This window comes from Prionailurus viverrinus, chromosome E1, assembly GCF_022837055.1.
Source record: "Prionailurus viverrinus isolate Anna chromosome E1, UM_Priviv_1.0, whole genome shotgun sequence".
NCBI lineage: Eukaryota > Metazoa > Chordata > Mammalia > Carnivora > Felidae > Prionailurus > Prionailurus viverrinus.
In genome coordinates this window covers 37,214,504-37,220,503 of record NC_062574.1, presented here as the reverse complement: position 1 = coordinate 37,220,503, position 6,000 = coordinate 37,214,504, and the positions used below count along the sequence as shown (strand labels likewise).

The 6,000-nt window shown below is 45.7% G+C and overlaps 1 protein-coding gene across 7 annotated transcripts in view; it reads left to right on the top strand.

Moving 5' to 3' along the window:
- Positions 1-316: 316 nt before the first annotated feature.
- Positions 317-6,000, top strand: part of MARCHF10 (membrane associated ring-CH-type finger 10) — an 83,166-nt gene continuing 77,482 nt past the window's right edge. For 3 of the 7 annotated variants that reach the window (XM_047833865.1, XM_047833870.1, XM_047833869.1), the window contains exons 1-2: positions 318-570; positions 1,831-1,921. The gene's annotated coding sequence lies outside the window, so the exon portion shown is untranslated. Of the gene's footprint in view, positions 571-1,830; positions 1,922-6,000 lie in introns of all 7 variants that reach the window. The other 4 variants (XM_047833867.1, XM_047833871.1, XM_047833868.1 and 1 more) reach the window with 4 other exon arrangements.

Below are 6,000 nucleotides of genomic sequence, written 5' to 3'. Positions count from 1 at the left end.
CAGTTAAAAACATTTTCCCCTCTCGTTTTCTAACCACGTTCTTTATAAAGCCCAGCACCGACACAGGGCAGAAGTGATGGCCTCAGTATCTGGGCCTGGGCTCGGGCATCAAGACAAAGCCAATCGGCCTCCTCCTTCAGCGTGTCTTCTCCGCCCGCCGCCATCACCGCTAGGCCTTCCCGACCGCATCCCGTTCCCACGGCAACCGCGGGGCGCGCGTCCGGGCTCTGGACCGCAGGGCCGCGGCCCCCGCCCCGCCCCCGCCCCCCCACGTTCGCGCGCGCAGGGCGAGGAGGTCGCGTTGCCAAGGGAACGGGAGGACGCTAGGCAGCCGCCCCCGCCGCCTCTGCCCCTAGAAAGCCCGGCCGCCGCCGCGGAAAGCTGTCCCCGGGGAGGAGGAGGAGGAAGAGGGGCAGGGTAGAGGGAGGGGAGACGAGACAGGAGGGGGAAGAGGAGCACCGAGACGGCCCCCGCGTGATTGATGGGCGGCTCCTCCGCCCTGGACCGGCCCGCCTGCCCCGCCCCTCGGCCCCTTCAGCCCTCGCAGGTGGGGAAGGACTGACCCGCCAGGTAACGGCCTGCCCGCCCCGGCCGCGCGCGCCCCCTGCGCCCCCCGGTCCTCCTCCGAGGCGTGGGGAGGAGAAGGGGGACAACCTAGCCTTTCGACTCCTGCCATTCTGGAGGGAAATCGGGCCGAGGCCTGGAGGCCTGGCCGCTCCCTGTCCCCCGTGCTTTCCTGCCTCAAAGGGACAGGTGCGGGGGCGGGGTGGGTGGGTGGGGGTGGGCTCTGTGGTCACGTATATTCGCACTCTGGCAGGCGCCCCGCAGCTACAAAACTTCCCCGCAGGCTCCTCTGGTCTGCAAGCCCAGGGTATGGCCGCCCATCTCTGCCACAGTGTCACAATAAAATGAAGAGTCACCGCCAAAGAGCTTTTCTTATGAGCCCCTTACACACACCCCCAACCCAGCCCTTGATCTCTTAAACCAAATTGGCTGGGAGAGCCCGATTATCTGCGCACCCCCCACCCCCCATCCATCTCATTTCTTCCACTTTCCCTTGGGCCACAGCAGTCTCTCAGTAGCGGGGTGTTAGGAAAATTGGCCCCATATCACTCATCTTTGTTGCTTATATTCAAGTCATTTTTATAAGATTTTAAAACTCTTAAGATTTTTTTTTTAAAGCCGAGACTTAAAGGAATCCTGTAATCTTTGTCATTACAAATTAATTAAAAGGAGAACTAGGTTCTGAAGTCTTTCTTCCAAGCACCCACTTGTGGAAAAGGGGGACTTTAGAAACCTGATTGTCAGGTATTCATATAGCCATTTAGATTTTGGTTCAAAGGAAGCTTCAGCCGAAAGAGGGGCTTAAATTTACATTTTTCTTGATTGCTGAACCAAGAAAATATTCGCTTTAATACTTCTAAAAGACCATATTAGAAACTTCTAATAAGAAAAGAGTGAAATAGTTGATGTCATTAAAAAGAGCTCCCTTCAATTCTTTGGACAAGTGTGGTCACTGAGCAGGACAGTATGTATGATATTTTAGAGAACTGAAATATATTCTGCAATCAGAGTCTGTTCTCCTTAGTCAGGGAAACTTGGTTTGAATTCATCACAATCTTACACTAGAGAGGAATACATATGTCACAAAGTTCTTAGAATATTCCTCATTGAAATTTCACAGATATGTAGAATTTTGAGGCCAAGAAGAAGCACTCGCTCTTCCTTTCAGCAAAGCAGGGCTCGTCTCCCTTCCCCACATCCCTCCTACACCCTTCTCTCCTTCTCCCTCTCCCAATTTAATATGGCTTCTTATGTTGATTTTTAAAGCACAAGTTTGGCCCAATCTATTGTCACCAGAGACTTAAAACAGAAGTGTGCATGACCATGAGTGGATTTTAAATTGAGGAGCAGTTCAAAGGTGAGAAATGGGAGAGAATACAGGGTGCTATTTTAGAAACATGTGCCTTGCCCACATTTTATTATCACCCCCCCAACACACACACACACACACACACACACACACACACACACACACACACACTCTCTCTCTCTCTCTCTCTCTCTCTCTCTCTCTCTGTCTGTCTCTGTGTGTGTGTGTGTGTGTGTGTCTCTCTCTCCCTGTCTGTATTTGCTGAGGAAAAAATTGGGGGCTTCAAATGGCCATCTGGTTGAGAGGCCCACTAAACTGAGATCTGCAAATTAAGCATGATCTCACGTGAACTTACTTCCATACAGTTATTTCTGTTTCTTGTTCATCCTGGGCAGTTTTCGAACCTGCAGTACAGTATGAAATTCAAGTGATACTTCAGAAAGGTGGAAAGTGTTTACCTGTTTACTTAAACTGTGGCCATCTTCTAATAATCGGTTTGCCTAGTGCCTATGGTATTCGTTTACTCTCAGAGAGTACTGGGGTATTCAAATAAGAAAGCACTTGTGGCATGATGATGCTTCTAAATATACATTTTATAGTAAAGTACAGTAATAGAGAGTTTATGGGAGGGTAAAGAGACTTTTGTAGGTAATTTCAAAGTCCTTTATTTGGTAGGTGTTTGTGAAGTCAGAGGTAACCTAACAAGTAGTTCAAATAGTGTTATTTCCTACCTAGTTAGACAAAGTTTTGCCTCTTGACTCAGGAGCCTCTTTAAAATAACACCACATTAAAGCCAGACTCTATTAGCTAGTTTTTCTATGTGAACTTTGTAACCAAAATGTATCATCCAAGTGGACTCTGGGATGTGCCCCTTTAGTGACCATTAACACATTTCATTATGAATCCTTATGTTGTCTGCCTGATTAATATTCAGACAGGCTTCTCTTTCCAACAGTAGCAGCAAGGGTTCATCTTTCTGCCTGTTTTAACACCATTGTTTTCTGAAAAGAGTGGGAACATAACTTCATTCTGTGCAGGTACAAATTCATAGGAAAAGTTGAAAGTGATCTTTTAAAGTGCAGTTCCATAAGTGACTACTAAACTGGTCAGAGGCAAACTTTAGGTTTTGTGTGTAGTCTGTGGAACTATCCATTGGATTATAGTTTCAGGTTCGGACCCTCAAAGACCAACTTTCTGTACTAGAGAGACAGTAACTCTGCAGGAAGCAGCACAAGTGGCTAGATGATATTGCTCAGAGCTAGGTGATAAACCTGGTGAGATTTCACAATGACCAGTCCAGACATGGAGTCACCACGAGTCAGGGGCAACCTGATTTTGCCAATATCTACACAACTGAAAAAAAAATGGAGAGGGGAAGGAAAGGTTCAGAATGCAGAGACACCTGAGGGTAGGGATGTTGTCTATCTTATCCTACTGTTTTCCCCAGAACCTACAGCAGCACCTGTCACATGGTAATTATTTAAAAATGTGTGTAGGAAAGAACAACAAAGCTGGAGACATGGTGCTTCCTGATTTCAAACAATATTACCAAGCTATGGTAATAAAATAGTATGATATTCGCATAAAAGCAGATACGTAGATCAGTGGATCAGAATAGAGAGCCTCAGAAAGCTCATGCATATGTGGTCAATTAACTTATGACAGAGGAGCCAAAAATTTGCCACTGGGACAGAACAGTCTCTTCAATAAATGGTGCAGGGAAAACTGGATGGGCACATGGAAAAGAATGAAACTGGACTATATTACGCTGTATGCACAAATTAACTCAAAATGGATTAAATAATTGAACCTAAGACCTGAAACCATAATACTCCATAGGTGGTAAGCTCCTTGACCTCAGTCTTGGCAAGATTTTTTCGGATTTGCTACCAAAGGCATCAAAGACAACAAAAGCAGGGCACCTGGCTGGCTCAGTCAGAAGAGCATGCGACTCTTGATCTCCGGGTCATGAGTTTGAGCCCCGTGTTGGGTGTAGAGATTACTTAAATAAATAAACTTAAAAAAAAAAAAAGGCAACAAAAGCAAATACCAGCAAGTGGGATTCCACCAAACTAAAAAGCTTCTACACAGCAGAGGAAACTATCATCAAAGTGAAAAAGCACAAGGAAAAGTCGTTGAATGAGAGAAAATATTTGAAAATCATATATCTGATAAAAGGTTAATATCCAAAATACATAAAGAATGTATACAACTCAATGGCAAAACAAAAACAAAAACAAACCTGATTCTTAAATGGGCAGAAGATTTGAATAGACTTTTTTTTTTTCCCAAAGAAGACATACATGCGGCCAACAGGTACATGAAATGTGTTCAACATCACTCATGATGAGAGAAATGCATATAAAACCACAATGAGATATCAGCTCCCCCTTGTTAGAATGGCTAGTATCAAAAAAGATAAGAAATAAAGGTTGGTGAGGATGTGGAGAAAAGGGAGTCCCTGTGCACTGTTGATGGGAATGTAAAATGGTACAGCCACTATGGAAAACAGTATGGACGTTCCTCAAAAAGAAAACTAAAAATAAGAATTACCATATGATCCAGAAATTCCACTTCTGGATATTTATCCAAAACACTAACTAACTCCATGTTAAGCCATCTAGGCCATGGAGGCCAACTAGGTATCTACTGATGGACGAATAGATAAATGGGAGATATATTATATGATATATAATTATATATATATTAGATTATATATATATAGAGAGAGACAGAAAGACAAATACTGTATAACCTCACATGGATTAAAAAAATAAAACAACAAAACTCACAGGCAGAGAGAACATCCAGAGAACAGACTGGCAGTTTCCAGAAGCAGGAGGTGGGGAGGGTGGGCAAAATGGGTGAAGAGAGTCCAAATGCACAAACTTCCAGCTATGAAATAAATAAGTACTGAGGATGTGACATACAGCATGGTGACTGTAGTTAATAATACTGTATATTTGGGGTTACTGGGGTTACTGGGTGGCTCAGACAATTGAGCATCCGACTTTGGCTTAGGTTGTGACCTCACGGTTCATGAGTTCGAGCCCTGCATCTTGCTCGCTGCTGTCAGCTCAGAGCCGGCTTCGGATCCTCTGTCCCCCTCTCTCTCTGTTGCTTCCTCGTTCACACTCTCTCTCTCTCTCTCTCTCTCTGTCTCAAAAATAATAAACATTGAAAATAAAATAATACTGTATATTTGAAAGTTGCTAAGAGGATAGATCCTAAAAGTTCTCATCACGAGAGGAAAACCATTTTAACTCTGTGTGGGTGATGGATGTTAACTAGACTTATCAAATCAGAATGTTGTATGCGAGAAATGAATGTTATATGTCAAATTAAAAAAAAAATACCTAGAGAAACCAAGAGAGCGCTTCTCTGGCCAATCAGCAGGAGGTGCGGGACCTTAGATAACCATACTGCTGAGGTCTAGCAGGCTCGTTATGAACGGCGCCGTTTAATAACCTCGTGAACTTAAATATTTGGGCCATAAATTTAGGCCACGCCAATCCGAGCCAAAGCCCTTGGAAGCACTGGCGCTCCTTCCTTACCTCTCAGGCGCGGTTCCCTGCAATCTGTCTTCAGCCCCGCCGCGCTCTCGGCTAAGTGCTCTCACCAAGGTTATAAATAACCTGCTCTTCCCAGAATCTCTGAAACTGCACCCACCTGGTTTTCCTCCTGCTTCTCTGGCTCCTTTGCAGTTTCTCCATGTTCTTAAGTTGGAGCGTTCCTCAGAATCCTGTCTCGGGTTCTCCTCTTTGGAGCACACCTGCTGCCTTCGACTTCGGTTGTCCCCCAAATGCCAGTGGTGCCCAGACCTTCACTTCTCCAGCCAGCTCCAGAGCCCCGCGTCTGACGGCTTGCTTGACATCTCCATGTTGTTTATCTGCCCCTCCTCCAGAATCGTCTGAGGGGAACTTCTCCCTGACCAGCTAGCTGCTGGAGCCGGTAACCTGGGCGGCTTCCTCCACGTTCCCTCTCCTGCGCCATCCATATGATCACCAGCCCTGAGTAGCCCTCCAACCCATCGTGGTTAGCACGGGGGCCCTGGTGTGAGACCCTCTGGGTTCAAATCCCAACTCCACCATTTAGTAGCTCTGTAACCTTAAGCAAGTGACTTACTC